This window comes from Bos indicus, chromosome 8 (genome assembly GCF_029378745.1).
Source record: "Bos indicus isolate NIAB-ARS_2022 breed Sahiwal x Tharparkar chromosome 8, NIAB-ARS_B.indTharparkar_mat_pri_1.0, whole genome shotgun sequence".
Taxonomy (NCBI): Eukaryota; Metazoa; Chordata; class Mammalia; order Artiodactyla; family Bovidae; genus Bos; species Bos indicus.
Genome location: NC_091767.1, coordinates 24,482,739 through 24,503,788, shown reverse-complemented (window position 1 = coordinate 24,503,788; position 21,050 = coordinate 24,482,739). Strand labels below are relative to the sequence as shown.

The following is a 21,050-nucleotide window of genomic DNA, read 5'->3' as shown; positions in this document are numbered from 1 at the left end:
AAGTGAAGTCGCTCAGTCGTGTCCAACTCCTAGCGACCCCATGGACTGCAGCCTACCAGGCTCCTCCATCCATGGGATTTTCCAGGCAAGAGTACTGGAGTGGGGTGCCAATGCCTTCTCCAATGCATGAAAGTGAAAAGTGAACGTGAATTTGCTCAGTCGTGTCTGACCCTAAGCATGGACTGCAGCCTACCAGGCTCCTCCGTCCATGGGATTTTCCAGGCAAGAGTACTGGAGTGGGGTGCCATTGCCTTCTCCGAATGTTATTAGGTGACAACTAACTTACTGGGGGCGAATAGAGGATGAGATGGTTGGATAACATCACCGAGTCAATGCATCTTGAGCAAGCTCCGGGAGATGGTGAAGGACAGGGAAGCCTGGTATGCTGCAGTCCCATAGGGCTGCAAAAAGTTGAACACAAATTAGTGACTAAATAATAATTTCCCTCTGGCAAGCACTAAAGATTATACTGGAGGTCCAGATTATTCTGGAACTAGAAAACCAGATTTTTATTTTTTGTTTTTCTGGTTTTATTTCAGACTAGGCTCTTTGGAAGAGGTCTTGACCCAAATGTGTTCATCTCAGGCAGAGAAAGACCACCTTTCTAGAGTCCTCCTAGAAAAAGTACAAGTTCAGGGGAAACTGTGAGGGGAGAGGGCAATGGTATCACAAATGAGTAAGACTAGAGCTTGGAATCCATGCCTCAGGCTTCCACTGCAACCTCTAAAAACAGAAATGAAAAAAAGAAAAAAAGATAATTCCCTGGCAGTCTAGTGGTTAGAACTCTGTGTTTTCACTGCTGAGGACCTGGGTTCAATTTCTGGTCAGGGAACTAAGATCCCACGAGCCACATGATGTGGCCAAAAGAGAAAAAAGAAAAGAAAGAAATGCTTACCTCAAAATACTGCAGTCAATGTACTCAATTGGCCAACTCACAACTGGAACAACCAACGGGCCAAATGATGGTAAATTGTAAATTATCTGCAGGCAAGGGTTGTGTCTCATTTATCTTTGTACCCCAAGAGGCAAGCAAGGGTCTGTCATGCATTTAGCACGGTGCATGCTGATAAAACTGAGGATTTTGGACAAAACTAAGCACGGTTGCAAAATAAATGGTGGCATTAAAATATTATCAACACTCAGAAAACTTCACTGATTCATAAATTTAGCTGCAAAGAAAAAAGGAAAAAAATTCTAGAGTAATTTCTTTTATTTGGCTTCTTCTGCCTCTTCTCCTCCCCTTCTTCCTCTTCCTTCTTCTTGCTTTAAATAATGATCACCTAATGTTGTTTTTTTCTTTGTCAGAAAGTGGATACAAAACAGAAACAATCCTTTGATAGTCTAAAAACAGCTTGAAGGAAAGGTGAAACTCAGAACTGAAATAAAGAGATACCCCCATATACCCCCATATGCCAATGGGATTTTTCAGTCTTTTAAAATCACATACAACCCGGTAAAGATCTTGACAAAGATCTAGACATACCAGAGAAACTTGAGATTTCACCACTATGTCTATGTTAGGGTAATTTCAATATCAAACAGGAAGAGGTGGTGACGGTAGGATGGCGGAGTTGGTACCTTTTGCGGTTCCCACAGGGAGTGACAAAACCTTGCTTGTGTGGGGACTGAGCTCTGGACCCATGGCCGAGGCCTTCATTCTCTGTTCACAGTCTTCTCCCAGTTCGGCCTTCTGTATTTGGTCCGAGTCTTCCCAAACGCAGCAGTGGCCGGTCCTGGATTTTATGCCGTCATCAAGTTTTATTCAGCAAGGGATGCTCACAGAGCCCAAAAGGCATGCAACCAGAAGCAGCTTTTCCAGAAATCTCCAGTGAAGATTTCGTCTTGGCACCCAGCATAAGGTGGTTCAACACAATGCCCTTGCCCTAAACAGCTCCAGATGCCAAGAATTGGCAAATTACTACTTTGGTTTCAATGGATGGTCAAAAAGGATCATCAAGCTTCAGGGTCTTTCTGACCCTGAAGAAGAAAGGGAAAATGAAGATATTGTGGCACCTCTTCAGAGGCAAAGCCTGAAGTTCTTCTGTGCTTTAGAGGTGGTGTTGCCATCCTACGAGTACAGAAGTCCAGGAGTTGGCATGGCTGAGGAACCTTTGGATAACTTGAAAGAAGGGCCATTATCACTCCTTATGAAAAGGAAGAAAACCCAGAAGCTTGCTATTCAGAAGGCTAAGACAGATGGATTCCAGAAACTGCAGATTGTGGTTTCAGAGTATGTCATGAGAAATGCTAGGCTGGAAGAAGCACAAGCTGGAATCAAGAATGCCGGGAGAAATATCAATAACCTCAGATATGCAGATGACACCACCCTATGATAGAAAGTGAAGAGGAACTAAAAAGCCTCTTGATGAAAGTAAAAGAGGAGACTGAAAAAGTTGGCTTAAAGCTCAACATTCAGAAAACTAAGATCATGGCATCTGGTCCCATCACTTCATAGGAAATAGATGGGGAAACAGTGTCAGACTTTATTTTTCTGGGCTCCAAAATCACTGCAGATGGTGATTGCAGCCATGAAATTAAAAGACGCTTACTCCTTGGAAGGAAAATTATGACCAGCCTAGATAGCATATTCAAAAGCAGAGACATTACTTTGCCAACAAAGGTCCGTCTAGTCAAGGCTATGGTTTTTCCAGTGGTCATGTATGGATGTGAGAGTTGGACTGTGAAGAAAGCTGAGTGCCAAAGAATTGATGCTTTTGAACTATAGTATTGGTGAAGACTCTTGAGAGTCCCTTGGACTGCAAGGAGATCCAACCAGTCCATTCTAAAGGAGACCAGTCCTGGGTGTTCTTTGGAAGGAATGATGCTAAAGCTGAAACTCCAGTACTATGGCCACCTCATGTGAAGAGTTGACTCATTGGAAAAGACTCTGATGCTGGGAGGGATGGGGGCCAGAGGAGAAGGGGACAACAGAGGATGAGATGGCTGGATGGCATCACTGACTCAATGGACGTGAGTTTGAGTGAACTCTGGGAGTTGGTGATGGACAGGGAGGACTGGTGTGCTGCAGTTCATGGGGTTGCAAAGAGTCGGACATGATTGAGCGACTGAACTGAATATGCAAATGGTGTTCCTTATATGCACTCAGAATTCCTTAAACTGAAAAGCCTGGTGGCTGTAGTTTGCCTTGAGGGAAGCTGTGTAGTCCAAAAGGTACATAGGCCAGTAAAATTCTCTCCAAAGCTTTGTTCATTGTATCTGGTAGAATTTTGGTCCCAAGTAGTAGACACTTGCCTCACTTCTAATATGACATTTCCTGTATAGTCCAGTGGTATCTATCCCCGGTTTGAACTCACTTTGATCCCTCCTTAATGCCTTCCTATTTAATCATATTGTGATTGAACAGTTTTGTTTCCGCAGCTTTTACTGCATCATTCCTTAGTTCTTATTTCTAAGATCATAAAGGTTTTTGAACCAAAAAAAAAAAAAACAGGAAGAATTAGTTTATAGAGCATAAAAGAAAATAACCTATGACCTGCCCATGGAGCTAAGTCTAGCCTTTTGCCTGAAGTGAGTTGGTAAAGAAGACAGACCCAGGGAGGGCCTATCAACCCCAGACCCCGTCACCCTTTGCTCATCCCCATGAACATGACACAAGCTTTCCTCTGGAAGAGGGAAGGAAAGAACAACCATCAGCAACCTGTCGGCAGAGTCAGAAGGCTGTACTGGACTTGCAATTGGGACTATTTCATGTGAAATTCTGACCTTCTCTAGTTTGTTCCCCATCAGTCTTCAATGAAAAACAAATAAACCTAAGATTTAGAATATAGCATTATTTGGAACATCAACTGTCCTTGCTAAAAAGGAACAAGAGAGTATGGTTTCCTTCTGTGGTCTTTGGGACCGAAATTTCCTATGGGAGTAGCACACATCTTGATTCAATGGAGTTGGATTATGGGCCTGAGGGCCCAAGGGGAGGGGAGACCCCTGCCAGGTTTGGTTTGTTTTCAGCAGGGAAGCTGATTCCTCTTAAAGAGCACCACGTCCAATACCTCAAGACAGTTATTTTACACCTTACCAATCATTGGGGTTCACTGATAATTCCTGCTGATAAGGCAAGCTGCAACTAGAATACATCCTCTAGTTTTACTGCAGTATAATCATCTCTTCACCTTGCCTCATTAGCTTACCCCATCCTGCAATGCACCTTTCCTCGGAGGCTCCTGGGAGAGACTGTAAAAAGTGCTTGCACAGCTATTTTGTGTCAAGATAGCGATCAATATGCAGCGTACTGATTTATGTTGAGACTCGCATCTTGTCGAGCAAAGGGAAATCAAGAACAATGAGCTTACTTGGAGGTCCTACAGTTTATCAAGAAAATCAAACAAAAGACAACCATAAACAGGCACCTAGACCTGGAATATAAAGCATAAACTTCCACTTAGCTTCTGAGTCTTTCTTACTATGCCTGCCATATGGTAGCAAGTTGGCATAACTTAAATATCAGAGGACCTTGTTTTGAAATTCCACAACCATATCTGGTTTCTCGGTATAGGTGTCCAACATGCCAACAGATGGTGCCCGGCATTTTACCCATTAAACTCTATGATCTCCATAACCATTTAATAATGAGATTGGACCAGATAAGATCAGAGAGCAGATTTTCATTCTGCACAGAGATTCTGCCAGCTTTTCAACTGCAAAGTGAATTTATGGAGTAAAAGCCTCTGAAATTATCCCATAAAAACAGAGCTATAAGCAATATTCTGTAGTCAGTTTTCGAGAATAAAGTGTTTGGAAGAAAAAAAAAGGCAGCAATGCAGCCATATGGACACTCTCGCTTGAAAGATGAAAAATTGAGAATGTAGCAACAAATCACTTAAAATAATTGGTAACCATCCTTTAAAGTGAAAAATGCTTTGGTTGCCCTTGGTTTGCCATCAATAATTCATTCAGTAATTGTTTACTGAGCATCTATTATTCTGAGCACAGAAGTACACTTCTGTGTAATAGGGATTCGAGTGTGAACAAAATAAATTCCTGTCCTGATAAAGCTTCTGTTTCACTGACTTCTATATTTCTACCATAAACCATGTACTGGCATAGCTTGGGCCCCTGAGGGAGTGAGAAAGTCACCCTTTAGGCCACTGACTGCAGATAAATGCCCTGCTGTATCCTGTAGTTAAAAAAAAAAAAAAAGTGGTCTTTTAAAAATAAGATGGGCTAATGTTAATCACTCTGCTTCTTGGCTTCCCAAGCAGGACAGATTTTTGTAACTTAGTCTGATTCACGCAACTTCATTTTGTTGAATGTCTGTATGATCGACAGATGATTTTTATTACTCATCAGAGCACTTTCCAATCAAATTTTGGAACTCTGTTGCTTCCGATTTTACTGAGAAAACTGAAACAAAAGAAGAACATCCACAAATCTCTCCAACATACTCACTCATTACCTGCAGCTGTGCCATTACCTGGCTTCCCCGCTTACTAAGTCAACCCTCCCATTTGTACCCTGAATCTCCTATTCCTTTCCCACTTAGGGGCATGGCCACAACAATCTTCCCCTTTTTGCATCTTCCGATCTCCCCGCTTTGCTATGTCATTGCTGCTGCTGCTGCTAAGTCGTTTCAGTCGTGTCCAACTCTGTGCAACCCCATAGACAGCAGCCCACCAGGCTCCCCCATCCCTGGGATTCTCAAGGCAAGAACACTGGAGTGGGTTGCCATTTCCTTCTCCAATGCATGAAAGTGAAAAGTGAAAGGGAAGTCGCTCAGTCATGTCTGACTCTTAGCGACCCCATGGACTGCGGTGTACCAGGCTCCTCTGTCCATGGGATTTTCCAGGCAAGAGTACTGGAGTGGGGTGCCATTGCCTTCTCCGGTTATGTCATTGCTACAACCACACAAATGTGCTGTTCTTTTCTTCCACTTAAGACAATTTTTAAACCAAAATTTTCTCCTGGCTTGCACCCATTTATTTGTTTCCCTTTACAGGTATCTCTAATTCCTACTTGCTCATTCCTTGAATCCACTTTACCCTGGTTTTAGCCCAGCTCACTCCACCAAAACTGGTCTTGTCAAATAACCAGTGACCTCCTCAAGGCTAAATCTGATGTTCAGTTCTCTGTCTTCACCCTACTGGGTCACCAATTGATGTAATCATTTCCTTTCCTTTGAAATGCATTCTTCACCTGGCGTCCCCATTCTCCAGGTTTTCTTCTTTCCTCCCTGGCTGCCACTTCTCAGGCTCCTTTGCTGGCTCCTACTCCTTTTTCTCCCATTTCAATGCTGCAAACACCAAGACTCAAGTCTTCAACCTCTTCTCCTTATCTACATTCACTCCCAGGTGATTTTCTTCAGTCCCATGGCTTTACACACTATCTAGAGTCTTATGATTTCCGAACGTGCACTTCTAATCTGAATTTCCGACTCATCTCTAACTGCCTACTCAACATACCATTTAGTGTTTAACTTAACCATTTAAACCACAGACTTAAATCCAAAATTTAACTCCTATCTTCCACTTGAAACCTGCTCCTTTGAAGTCCTTCCATCTCAATAAATGGAAGTTCCATTCATCCAGTTACTTATGCCAAAACTTTTGGTATCACCTTTGATTTCTCTCTCTCTCTTTTTATCATACCCTGCATCTAATCCATCAGCAAATGCTGTTAGCTCTACCCTCAAGAGAGATCCAGAATATGATGACTTTTCAGTGCCTCTGTTGTGGCCACACTGGCCAGGCTGCCATCATCATCAACCTGAGTCATGTCACCAGTTACATAAATATGTAGGACATCCCTCTCCTACCCTACAACCTGTCATGAAAGCTTTAAAGGCTCTAGCACAAGGCTCACTGAACACGACTCAGACTCTCTCAATGTTTCTGCAGGTATTATCCTCATTATAACACTTTCACATCCATAGCTGTCATGAAAAGGTAAAGCACTCTGTTTTGGATTTGCAGTTACTCCCAATGGATATATTTCTGTATGGTTTTGTAGTTCTTCTGATTCTTGTTGCCACTGAACATCATACTGATGTGATCTACAGAGCAGCATGTGTATGTATGTGTGTGTGTGCCTGCTCAGTCATGTCTGACTCTTTGTGACCCCGTGGGCTGTAGCCCCACCAAGCTCCTCTGTCCATGGAATTCTCCAAGCAAGAATACTGGAGTGGGTTGCCATTTCCTTCTCCAGGGGATCTTTCCGACTCAGGGATGGAACTTGCACCTCTTGTATCTTCTGCGTTGTCAGGCGGATTCTTCACCATTGAACCACCTGGGAAGTCCCATGAGGCAACATATGCCTTTTATACATGTACTGCCTGGAGCCACATGGCTGAGGAGGAAGAGAGGCCATGAGTCCTGGGAGGCCCTGTATCTGCCTACACAGAGGAGATGGCACCTTTCTCTTTGCACAAATATGTCTTCTGCTCATCAAGTCCTGCACCTATAGAGCTGCACACTTGAGGGGTGTGTGTGCTTTTCTAATAGGTCTGCTCAGAGCAGGGAGCCTTTTTTAACCTGCTTAGAAACACTGAATAGGCCAGTAGCAGACTTGGCTATCTGGTTTCCCTGGTGGTGGTAGGGGTAAAAAATCTTCCTGTCAATGCAGGTCGACATAACAGACGCGGGTTCAATCCCTGGGTTGGGAAGATCCCCTGGAGGAAGAAATGGCAACCCAGTACAGTATTCTTGCCTGGAGAATCTGATGGACAGAGGAACCTGGCAGGCTACAGTCCGTGGGGTTGCAAAGAGTTGGACATGACTGAAGCGACTTGGCATAGCACAGACTTGGTGGTCACTGTGCACACAGGAGTCTAACCCAGCTCAGAACCCTGTCAAGCCCCTGCCCAAACAATTCACATTTGCTGCTTCTAAATTCTTTATGGCTGGAAAATCAGGCAACTTAATTTATTTGAATTTTGTATATGATAAAATAAACAGACTCTTATAAAGAGTCTCAAGAAGCTGTTTTATGATTAAGTGTCTAAAATTAGAACATCAATCTTCTGGTATCTCAAAAGTATTTGAGTTGCTCAAAATTGGTATTTGGTTGCTCAAAAGTCCTTTTGACTTTGGATCTTGGCTCTGTTATGGACATCTAGATACTGAACTTCCAGATAAGTGGAAGTTTATGGGACTGCAATTATATACAAATATAGATTGTCAGAAAGTGCTTTATTGATCTCTCAAGCTGACTTCATGAACAGTTTTTCAGGATGTTCACATTCAAGCAATTCCTTCTCTAAAGACAATTTATTTGAACTCTACACTAAAAATGTGCTTGAAATCACTCTAATCCTATTTTTTTAATATTCTTATTCAGCACTTGCCACTGTCTCTTCATGTCTGTGGTTTCATTCGAACGTGAGCTCAGATATCCCCTCATTAATTATCACACTATCCTATGAGACAACAGAAAAGCCATCTGCTCTCATTTTTTGATGTAGAAAATTGGGGACAGATAAACACATATAACTCATGAAATGTCAGAGCATTTAATGAGGTTGTAGGAACATAAACATATTTAAAAAGAGGTGTATAAAAACTAAAATTTAACAATGACCATCCAATGAGTCAGAAAGATACTCAGACAAACATTTTTTAACTGCTGGGTCAGGTTAAGGTTAAAGAGAGAAAAGAGGTGTTCACAGAACACAAAATACTTAATATTATTTTTTTTCAGGTAGCTTAAAAAAAACCTCTTTAAACCTCTATAACCCAACTCTGAGGACCTTAATAATTTTAATGAGAAGCTCCATGCTGATCATATCCAAAACAAGCTATTCAACTATGGGTCCATTCTGTGATTCACATTTGCAAGAATCTGAACTGAAATGGTCATATGAGACTCTGAGCAATTTTACTAAAAACAAATAACCTAAAGCATGTATTGGGGCTGCTGAGAGGAAGCAGGTAGTGCTCAGGAGAGGCACTTGGCAGAAACTCAGATCCAAGGTGATCATGGGCTGAGCATCACTGGCAATACCACTCACTTGGGGCTGGTCTCCCAGAGCCACACAGTGAAATGAGATAGAGCTGGATTAATTTTTAGCACAGTTTTTGATTATCCACCAGCAAAGCATGTGGTGCTACTTCCCAGGGCATTTCAATTCTTCTTCCTAAAGCACAACACTATCTTATCCTGTTCTATTTATTTTTCTTAAGTGTCTGTGACTTGCAGAGCATTAAGATGCCAAAACATATGTTTCCTAAGCCTGTTCTCACTTCTCACCTTTACTTAGACTTTCAAGGTCAGAGCTATTTGTGGCTATCTACTTAATTGTACTTCAAATAAAAGGCAGCAGAAAACAGCAGATTTATGATGGCCCTTCAAAGTAAGCATCAAATGAGCAGCCTGTCACATCTGAACCTATTTAAATAAATCAGCCTCTTGTTCACAGCCCCCAAACTCCATCCACCATGCCAGCAGTCACTGTGCAGCTGAAGCAAGCTAGCAGCAAGAGGGGGGATGTTTCCTGGACCCCCTGAAAATCACTGGAGCTTTGAATCAACTGGGCATTTTTGTGCACAGCAGGATTGCATGGCCAAGTTCTGTTTACCCTCGGAGTGTGCTCATTAATTAGGTTTGTGCAATTACAATTCATGCTAGGCAATGACAAAGTAGATCATTACTAGTATTATTATTATTTACTGTATGCAGCTCCATATACTTATAAAGCTTTGTTCAAAATGGATGCAAATGCTCCCAGGACCTGGAGTGGGAAAAGTTATAGGCTTTGGGACAGAGCAGGTAGATGGGCAGGATTGGCCCCTAACCAAGATCTATAAAGCTAAGTGCCAAGGTTCAAATAACATCATGTAAGCAAAGTTCACATCTGAGAATGAAGGACTGTGATTTGACTGCTTTCCTGACAAGGCTCCTGGATAATATGTTGGGAAAGGGATTTGATAACAAGAAACACTTGTAGACAATACAGAGAAGGATCAGCAGTACCTTTAAAAGGGTGATGTAGCAACTAGACAACGAACATCCTGGGTCCAATGTTCAAGTAGATTCATGTTCCCAGGTTCTCTATAATCAACAAGTCCTGAACCTCAAATGACCCCTAAATCCTCCTCCAGTCCTTAGCTTCAAGGGGATCAAGCTTTTCCCAAGACTAACTTAAGGGAACAGGCAGCTTTAGGGTTGATCCAAGGTTCCAAAGCACTAAATTGATGCCGGGAGAACAATATGCAACAGCACAGAAATGGTCCCAGTCTAGAAGCTGCCCCATCCACGCAACATACTCCTTATTCCACAGAACAGAAGAAATTTATGATCACATATATGGTAAGGGACTTCCATCCAGAATATATAAAGAACTCAGACTCAGAAGTTAGGCAAATAACCCAATTTTTAAGTAAGCAAAGGATGTGGACAGACATTTCCCCAAAGAAGATATACAAGTAGCCAAGAAGTTCATAAAAAGATGTTTAACATCATCGTCCTTCAAGAAAATGCAAATCAAAATCACAATGAGATACCACTCCACACGCACTTTGTTGTTGTTGTTTAGTTGCTAAGCTGTGTCTGACTCTTTGCGACCCCATGGACTGCAGCCTACCAGGCTCCTCTATCCATGGGATTTTCCAGGCAAGAGTACTGGAATGGATTGCCATTGCCTTCTCCTACATAAGCCACTAAGTTTTATGACTGATTTACGCCCAGACTTTTTTTTTAATCATGAACACCTCACCACCACCATTAGTAACCTTCCAACAGGTATTCAGTACCCTTTTCCTTTCTACCCTTGGTACCAAGTGAAACACCAAATATTGCATATGGGATTGGTTAGTTCCAGAGTCAAGAAGAGTAATTTGATCCAAGGCAGAAAACTCAGATGCTGGCAAACATAAGGCCCAGCCACGATCGGATGGAGATGTGACAAGCTGAGATTAAATACTGATGATGTCTATAAGAAAAGAGTAAATACATTTACAGGGCAGTGACAGGAAGGCTTGAGAGAATTTCATAGTTGAGTGAGGTTCGGTTTCATAACAGGGAAACTGCTTCTCTCTTAATCCTCTGCAAGAACAGAGGGAAAGCAGGTTCAAGTCCGAACACTGAGGATTTGACTATTAGTTAGGGATTAGCTGGAGAATTGCTCCTTCATCTGGCTGCTTGTGAGGCAGAGAGAAGAGGGCCTAGGGGCCGAGGCAAGGTCCCAAAATGACAGGACTCAGGGAGAACAGGCTAACAGCAAATGGGAGGGACTCAGAGGAAAAGAGACCAGGAGTAGAATATACGTGGCTGGGTGGGACCGTATTCTGTTAATCACTTTTCCTGTGCAATTGCATCAAAATTCATAGCTTCCCTCTGAGGGAAAGCCTACTATTTTTCTTATAGATAAACAAACATAAGCCCAGACAGGTTCAGTAACTTGCTCAAGATCACACAGCAAGGAGGGTCACACTCCCAGTCTTAAATAATAATTCTATTGTGTTAACCCTTAATTGTCATCCTCCCTTTCAGGAAACAAAGTCTCAGATTCCTGGAACACATGCACCAATGCTCAGCGCCCACCACACACCTGTAATAACAAAAGTGGTTCAACGTCTTTTTCATTGCTATCAGGTGTCGGGGAAAAATGAAACTGACCCAGCCTACGAGTGGTTAGGTCAACAGATGACAGTTTAAGTGGGAGGAATCAGGCTGCTGAAGGGGAAACCTGTATTTCTACTTGTAACCAGCCTACCTAGCTCAAAGTCCGTCAAGCAGTAAAAGAGAAAGTTATTTACGTAGCACCAGCAACTTTCGATCCTTTCTAAGAACATCCTATGGACGGGTAAAGAAGCCCACATTACCCCTTCAAAGGGTTAATCTCCTTTAATTGGCCTTCTTATTTGGAAAAGGACTCTGAAGGTGGTAAGTTCAGGGCTTCATGACCTGACCACCTCTTTGGTAGGTCAGTCCATAAGTACAGACGTATACTTGTTTCTTTCCCATTAACGAAGATGCTCAGAGTATCAGAGCTCGTGGGGACCGTGGAGCTAAGGCAGCCCCTTCATTTTCATAGGAGATGCTTGAGGCAAAGCTCCTGGACCAAGGTTAGACAGCCAGTGTTTGGGGATGAAGGGGACACCATCTCCCCAGGCTTGCTTCCTGTCAATGCAAGATTCTGAGTGCATCCTTTAAAGCTGTAAACATGGCATTAATATAGTCTGGTGCCCAGAACTTTTCCAGACCCATCAGCTTTTACCAGGACACGAACTGTGCCTGCATCATTTGGTTTACAAATCAAATCCTTCATAAAACGGTAACTAACCTAATTGAAATGCAGCTTCGGCCATCTCGTCAAGTTCTGCTTCTCTCTGATTTCATGCCTGTTTCATCCACATTTCTTTTCCACCTGATGACAAGCTCATCGGGAACCAAGGATGAGCTGAGGCTCAGGGAGCAAGCACATCAAGCTTTGATCTGCACCTTCCTTACCCTGCAATCAGTCAGTGTCAGAGCCAGAGTGGGTGAGGAGCAAAGACACCTCCAGCATAAAGGGCTACCTTTGTGGAATTAAGAAAAGGTACCCTTTCCTCTGGGAAGCCACAGTCCCACACCACAGCAGGCAGCTTGTCCAGTAGAGTGATGTCTGGATTTCTGTCCCTATTCGCCCCCTTGATCAGAGAGATATCCTTTCAGGGCAGCCCCACTAAGAAAAAGGAGGAAATAGGAATTTCTTAACATGGTATTTTTAAAAACTTATGTCACAACCCATTGGTGAGTCATGCAACTATTTTAGGGTTGAAACTAGTATTTGCAGTAGAATAGAAAATATAATATATATATATATAACTGCCTCCCACTTAGGTTTTATTTTCATATGTATATGTAAACATATACATATGTACGTGTATGTGCATGGGTGTGTGTATATACTGAGTCAAGATGTAAAATATGTTTCTTAGTGGGGGTTGTGGTAAAAAATATTTGAAAGTCACTGACTAACAGAGCAGCTTCCTTGGTGGCTCAGATGGTAAAGAACCTGCCTGCAATGCAGGAGACCCGGGTTCAATCCATGGGTCAGGAAGATCCCCTGGAGAAGGGAATGGCAACCCACTTCAGTATTCTTGCCTGGAGAATTCCATGGACAGAGGAGCCTGGCAGGCTACAGTCCATGGGGTCACAAAGAGTCGGACATGACTGAAGTGACTTAGTGTGCGCGCACACACACACACACAATATGAAATGTGCATCTAATTTGGAGATTTGTTTTGTCTTCATTCCCAACTGCCCAGAGGGAAGCTCTAAGAGAACCAGCATGCATTTACGAGTCAGACAGGTGTGCGTGCTCAGTCGTGTTAAATGCAGTTTAACACCTCTAAATTTGGACCTTAGGCAGTCATTTATGTTTTCTGGTCCTCAGGTTCCTGCTGTGCAGATGGAGATGGTATCTGTTTCAGAATATTGATGTGGTAAGGACGTAGTATCTTTCAGCGCATGTCCAGTTTTCAGATCTCTCTCTTTCAACTGTGGGGAGATCAGGAGAGACCAGTGACCCAGGGACACACATGCAACTGCCACCAAGGGTTTCCACTGCCAGGAGCCGCAAAGGTGAGGAGGTGTAGAGTCCTGCAGGGAACTTTAAACAGTTTTCTCCCATGCAAGTTGTTCTCCTGTCTGCCTGGGAGAACAGCCTCCCACAGTAATGCTTAAGCAAAAATGACTGTTTAGCCAAGTCAATTAAATCATTTGAGTGAAAATACTACAAGGAAGCCAGGTTAGGAAAAGACTTTGGTGCTATGGGCATGGTGAGAATCTGTTTTAGGTAAACGTGTTAGATTGTCACTTTGGCAAGGTAGAGTATTTCGCATTGTAATGATGAGAGCCTCTGAGGACAGAAATGACAGGCTAAAGTAATCTTTTAGGTGATATGGGTCAAATCTCTCATTTTCCAGATTTGAAGATAGGGTCCGAGGAGGTACAGGATCCACTGAGGTCACATGGCCAGGGCTACACCCCAGTCCCTGGGAACATCATTTCTTAACTCCTGGGTCACAAGGCCTCCCTCTTCAGAATAATTCATCCTTTAAAACAAAAACTGCAGCAACTTCCTGCCTTGATTTAGGTGTGGAAATGTGGGGAAATGCCGCTAAAGTTAGTGATTCTCAGCATATGTTTGTAAGAGATCTTTGAGTCATCACAGCAAACTTTAAAAGTGATGCAAAAGACACATAGGAAATTGGGCAATAAAGTGAAAATTTTAATTATCAAAAAACATATTTTCAACCTCCCGATTAATCAAAGAAATGCATAAAACAATGAAATGTTGTTTTACCTATGAAACTGGTGAACATTAAGAATGGTAATAGTTAACACTACCAAAGATGTAGCAACCAAGCAGAAACTTTAAAAAGCTCATAAACTTTGTCTCAGAATTTCTGCTTCTCCAAAATAAAAAATACATGTATAAGGCTGTTGGCTGTAGTATCTTTTATAGTAGTGAAATATAATATAAAAATAACTATTTTATGATAATGCTAACCAGTGAACAATGTTTCTGAAAAATATTTAATGATATGAGGAAATGCTCACAATAAGCCAAGTTAAAAAATACTAAAATGGTATATAGTCAATGTAAGTTTAAAGTTGTACATATCCAATATCATTTCAACTTATTTAGGTATATATGTGTGTATGTGCATGTGTGAGAGTATGTGTGTGTGTGTGAGAAAAATCTGGACGAATAAATGCAAAAATGTGCATAGTTATTTCTGGATGGTAAAATGGAGAGATTAGAGGCTATTTAAAATTTTCTTTTTTGTATATTGATGTGTTTTTATAATCCTATATGATGAATACATTAAGTATCTGACAAAAATATTATTTAAAAAACAAATCTACAACTTAGACTTCTACAAATCTACAATTTCTGTTAGAATTGCCTTTTAGATTTGACTCAAAATTTGCCATTGGTAGGATCTTTTGTAGATATGGAGTTTTACTATATACACTGTCAGATTACATTAAACATTCTGAAAGTATACGATTAAAATACATATTAGCATCCCTTGCTATATGCACTATCATTTGACAAATCCAAAGCCTAAAACATAATTCTGGTAATATGATGGATGAAACATTCAGAGAAATCATTTTCAGTATATACACCTCAAATTATACTAGGTGTATATATATGTATCTAATGAATTATATATTAATACCTAACATAGGTTAGATATTATATTTTATGTATTTTAAAATAACCCATCTATACTAGGTGAGGAAGCAGTATTTGCTGTTCCCCAGTGGCCAGAGACATGGATTGTAGAAGCTATGAACACGAGGCCTGATAGGGAGTAGGGGACCTCCTCCATCCACTCCCAATGGGAGACCTCCACTCCCAATGAACTAGAAACCCTGAAGGGTTGACACTCTTAGTGGGTGAATGAGGGGGAAAAAAAATCTGCCTACCAAAGGGACATAGTAGAATATGCCTATTTTGGACTTGGTTTTGAGTGCTACTGAAGAAAGAAAAAAATAGTCTCCTTTAAGAATTTCCAACCATGGGCTCATTCCTGGATTTGGAGTCTGAATTCATACTACCTAGGTAAAAAAAGTTAAACATTCAGGTTAGAATGATTCCGGGTTGATTGAGTTCCCAGGCACTTGACAGAGAAGCAAACGAGTCCTCTCTCTGGGGATACACTTAGAACCCAGATTTCAGTGTCGCTCCACAGGTCAAGTCCAAAGAATACAAGTTCAAAGTTTTAAAAGAAATCATTAAATATAAAAAGAAACAACCCTACATGAAACATAAAACAACACAACTAGACCTGCAAGCATACTAACACTAGAAATACCAATTATGAATTAAAATATAAGTATATTTAGAAAACTAAAGTTCAGTTCAGTTCAGTCGCTCAGTCCTGTCCGACTCTTTGCGACCCCATGAATCGCAGCACGCCAGGTCTCCCTGTCCATCACCAATTCAAAGAGGGCATTAAATAATAAAGGAAGAAGAAACAATGAAAATCAACATGATGGTGGTGAAACTGAGCCACAAAAACCTTCTAGAAAGGAAAAATGTAATAATAACAATTAGAAATGAAACAGATGCAGGTTAGATAAAATTGAAGAGAAAATCAGAAAGTAGAATGCAGATATAAAAAACTGATAAGAAAGAAGAACACACAAAAAGATGAATGGTTTAAAGACATGGAGGAAGGCTGAGATGATACAATGTATATCCAATCAGAATTCTAAATGAGATAGAGGCCAAATTGGTGGGAGGCACTAAATCCTCAAATTCAGGAATTTATTTATCTCACAATGGAGATAAATAAGTGAGAAAATCACACCTGACAGAGCATCAAGAATATGCTGAACACCAAAAACAAAGAGAAGAACCTTATAAAGTAGTCAAAAAGAACAAACTTCTTACAAAGGAGAGACATTCACACCAGCAGCAGTCTTTTCAATGGCAAAAATGGAAGTCAGAGGCAGTGAAATTATTATTGCTATTTCAAAGTGGAATGGGAAAATAACTTTCTACCCACCAAAGCTATCCTTCAAGAACAAAAGTGTAAAACAGATCTGTGAGCAAATAAAAATTTAGCAGATACTATTAACAGATTCTTGCCAAAGGACCTTAAAAAGACAGTAAGTCAGTACAGGAAAAAACCATAGAGAAAAGTACAATGAAAAAAGAAGGGACAATAAAAACTAGTAAAAATGTAGATATATCTAAAAACATTGATGGCATAATGTCTAATTTGAAGGATTAAAAATGTGAAGGTTATACTTCAATAAAACTGTTATGAAACACCAAGGTACAACTTTGATTGTAGACTTCAAATTATTTACAATGGGGGAGAGTTGACTGAGGGCCTCCCTTGTAGCTCAGTCGGTAAAGGATCTGCCTGCAGTGCAGGAGACCTGGGTTCGAGCCCTGGGTTGGGAAGATCGCCTGGAGAAGGAAATGGCAACCCACTCCAGTATCCTTGTCTGGAAAATCTCATGGACAGAGGAGCCTGGTGGGCTGCAGTCCATGGGGTCGCAAAGAGTCAGACACGACTGAGCGACTAACACTAACTAAGGCCCTTAGGATGTTTAGCAGGAGTGTAAAGATACTAGCTTTATACTCTGTTGAGTTAAATATATTCATTAAAAAATTTAGGGTAAACACTAAAAGAAAAGAAATAGGATGTATAAATTCCAAACTACTAACGGGAAAAACAGACTTAGAAAAAAAAATCCACCCCCACAAAAAGGAGAAAAAGTGATGAAAAGAAACAGATCAAAACAAATAGAAAGTACAGAATAGCATGATAGGAAAGAATTGAAATGTAATAGTAATCACAATCAACGTAAGTAAACTAAATATTCCAGCTGAAAGATAATGATTGCCAAACTGAATTAAACAAAATGCTGCTATATGCTGTTACTAGAGACTTTTCTAAAAAGATGTTCTTGTCGCCTCACCGAGTGACTTAATCTAATTCCTTGTTAAAGTTAAAATACAAATTATCTGGTTCTACCAAAAAAAAAAAAAAAAAAAAAGAAAAGAAAAAATGAATGAGATGGGGGAAAGGAGAAAGGAAGAAAGTAGGAAGGGAAGCGGTGGTAACTCCTAGCTCTCAACGTTGTCAGGATTCACAAAGTGAATTTTTTGCTGGAGAAACCAGGGTAGCAAGGGGAACAGATATGTGCAACCTGACCTTTGTGAATAAAAATCCACTGGGCTTTCTGAGTCTCTCAAAGTGCCTCCTTCACTCTCTGAATCATATGCAGTAACTGAAGGGTTTGCTTTAACATAAGTAGAGGGAAACAAAACAAGGAAAATAGCACCATGCTGTATTCCTAGATCAACGAACAGACTTGGATACTGTGATTTATAAGAAATATATATTTGGTCATTAAGATGACCAAAATACATTTCTCATATATATTTGGGCTTTGTTCAAAGTTCCCAGTTCATGGTTCCCAAAACCCCTGGAATTTCTTAAGTGTGGAGAGTGACACAGGTGTCTTTCATTATGTTAATAAGGCAACTTTTAGAAAGCACCTAAGGATTGGGGCTGGTGACTAATGGAGCCAACTGGATGATTAAAAGTTGGAATTTTCAGTCCCACTCCCTTCCAGCAAGGACAGATGAGCTGGAGAGATAGACTGCACTTCCCACCTACTGGTGTGAGGCGTTAGTCACTTAGTCGTGTCTGACCCCATGGACTGTAGCCCACCAGGCTCCTCTGTCCGTGGAATTCACTAGACAAGAATACTGGAGTGGGTTGCCATTGCCTTCTCCAAGGGATCTTCCTGACCCAGGGACTGGACCTGGGTCTCCTGCATTGCAGGCAGATACTTTACTGCTGAGCCAGCAGGGAAGCCCAAGAAGGGCTGGAGGGCAAATCAATTGCCAATTGTCGATGATTTGATCAACTATGCCCATGTAATGCAGTCTCCATGGGTGCATATGTGCTATATCGCTTCAGTAGTGTTCGACTCTTTGCAACCCTATGGACTGTAGCCCACCTCTGTCCATGGGATTCTCTAGGCAAAAATACTGAAGTGAGTTGCCATGACCTCCTCCAGGGGATCTTCCTGATCCAATGCCAGAATTCAGAGAGCTTCGGGAGTTGGTGAACACCTGGAGATGCTGGGAGAGTGGCGCCTGGAGAAGGTTCCCTACCTTCCCCATGCCTCAGCTGGCTGTCCCTGAGTCGTACCCTTTTACAATAAACCAGTGATCTAATAATGAAATGTTTCTCTTAGTTTTGTGAGATCCTCTAGCAAATTCATTGCCCCTGAGGAGGGGGTCACTGGAACCTCTGACTTATAGTCGGTCAGAAGCACAGGTAACAAACTGGACTGGTGACTTGCTTCTGAAGTGGGGGTGGAGAGGGCAGTCTTATAGGAATGAACCCTTAACCTGAGGTAAACTGATGCTATCTCTGGGCAGACAGTGTCAGAATTGAGTTAAATTCTTGGCCACCCTGCTGGTGTCTGAGAATTCCTTGGTGTTATGTGGGAAGCAGCCCCACCCCCACCCCCACCCCCACACATTTGAATTGGGTCCAGGCCAGGAACTCAAAAGAACATTGCAATCACAGGTTTCTAGATGGTTAAGAAGTTTAGTGCCTAGGTTTTCTTTCTTTTGAGGACAGAGAGTTTCCAAGTCTATCAAGTAATACTTGCTTATTATAAGGACGAGCTTACCTTGCCTTCTTTGAAATCTGTACATTAATTTTATTAATTTATTTGCTGGGTATGGAGGGTGGACAAAGGTTGAATTTATAATATGTTCTTTGCCTTTGGAAAGCTTGGGACTATACATTTGCATTTATATAATTATTTATGGTTTAGTATCAGAAACATTTTACTTTATGAAGAATATTTATAACACTGTCTCAATTTCGATTTTCCCATGACCATTACAACAATTTGCACTGCAAACACTCTGCTGGCAAGCAACTTTTCAGGAACATACAAAATGAATAAAGCAAGGCACACCTACATTACTAAGTAGCCTGCCTTCAACTATCCAGCTTTAAGCATCTTTATTTAGACCATTCCCTTCATTTGAACCGGGCTGACTTGCTGTCAGATTACAGTGCCAAGTCTAAGAAGAAGTTAAATACCATGGACAGCTGCTTTCTAGGCCAATGACAGCCTAGCACCATAGCAGATCAACGGACCTCAGCAGCCAAGCCAGGCACACAGCAAAACACACCAGATGCCCTCAAAGTCCACTGCTTCACATCCTGCAGGATTCAAATTAATTCCTTAGCAGCCATGGAGAGGTTTTTAGAAGAAGGTCCCAGTCATTCATAAATAAAAATACACTGAAAACAAAAAATCTCTGCTTAGCATAGATATATCAAAACCACAGTCAATGGCCTACTTACTGCAAGTAAAATTCTACAAAATAAACTTTCAGGACTGCAAAGGTATTTGAAGGTTTCCTTCAGGAGTTTATAATACCTTCTCTGCATATATTCACTATATATGAAATTAAGCTTATAAATATTATAATATGGCAAATATCACATGCCCCTAAGAGAGACAATGGCCTGCTTAACTCGATGATTCACTGACATGAACTATAATATTCAAGAAATATTTTGAAATACTCAAATTTGAAGTACTTTATTCTGATTCACTTTCCACTTAAGAACAAAAGATGAAAGAAAGGGAACTAACACTTACTGAACAACCCACATTTGCCAAGGACTATGTTAGTGGCTAAATATTCATTTTGTCATTTAACAATTTTTCCAACTTTATGAAGCAGGTATTATTATTTTCATTTTCCTAATTAGGAAACTGAGGCTCAGTGAGTTTATGTGACTTCTTTGAGGTTACAAGGCTTATTACACACCTGAGTTAAAACCTTTTTTCCCTGAGTCAAAGTCCAGGGTCTCTTTACCATGTCATGACACTAAATGATATGTTTTTAAAGGATGATATTATCACTAAAAGATGTAATAAAAAAGTCAAATTAAAAGCCACACGCCAGGTGGAATAGTTAAATAAAATGGGAAACTATTATTTAACTATGAGAAAAACCTTCACATTTTCTATTTTTCCATGCTCCATAGTTTGCCCCATCATCAGTAATGAAACCAAATGAAGATTTTCAACTTGTTCATGAAGCAAATAGTTTCAAAGATATTTCACTGCCTACAGCTCAGCAGAGTTGATGAGTTTCCAGGAAGAACCATGATGACTTGTATCAAAATCTCTAAATATGTTTCCTTCACTTTCCCATACTCCCCTGCTCTATAACTGCACATATAAAACAATGAGGTAGCCTTGCCTAAAACAGACTTAGTATTTTGCTTCCTAAATTCTTGTACAGCACATTTCTCTCTATGAAGACTCAATCAAGGAATGTCTTTGGCTTGGCTCTGAGTGTTCTGATGATGTTAGAAGCACTGACTTAGGTAGGAAAGGGGGGTGGGGTATATAGCCAGAAAACTTTTTAGATCAGAGAACAACAGCGCCAAGCTCAAGGACCCGTCTCTCCTTGAGACACCTTCTGTTCAGTGCTCAGAGAGCAAAATTTCCACAAGATTCTGAAATCAGACATCTGATACAAACCAGCTGCTGAAAAACTTTTTTCCAATAAAATTCAAAAGTAAAACTGG

At 41.0% G+C, this 21,050-nt stretch overlaps 1 protein-coding gene and 1 pseudogene across 4 annotated transcripts in view; one reads left to right on the top strand and one right to left on the bottom strand.

Annotated features, from left to right (window-relative positions):
- The window catches only part of SLC24A2 (solute carrier family 24 member 2), a 289,753-nt gene that overhangs the window by 263,330 nt on the left and 5,373 nt on the right, over positions 1–21,050 (bottom strand). The window lies entirely within an intron of this gene.
- LOC109562458 (RAD52 motif-containing protein 1-like) lies at positions 1,563–5,963 on the top strand (annotated as a pseudogene).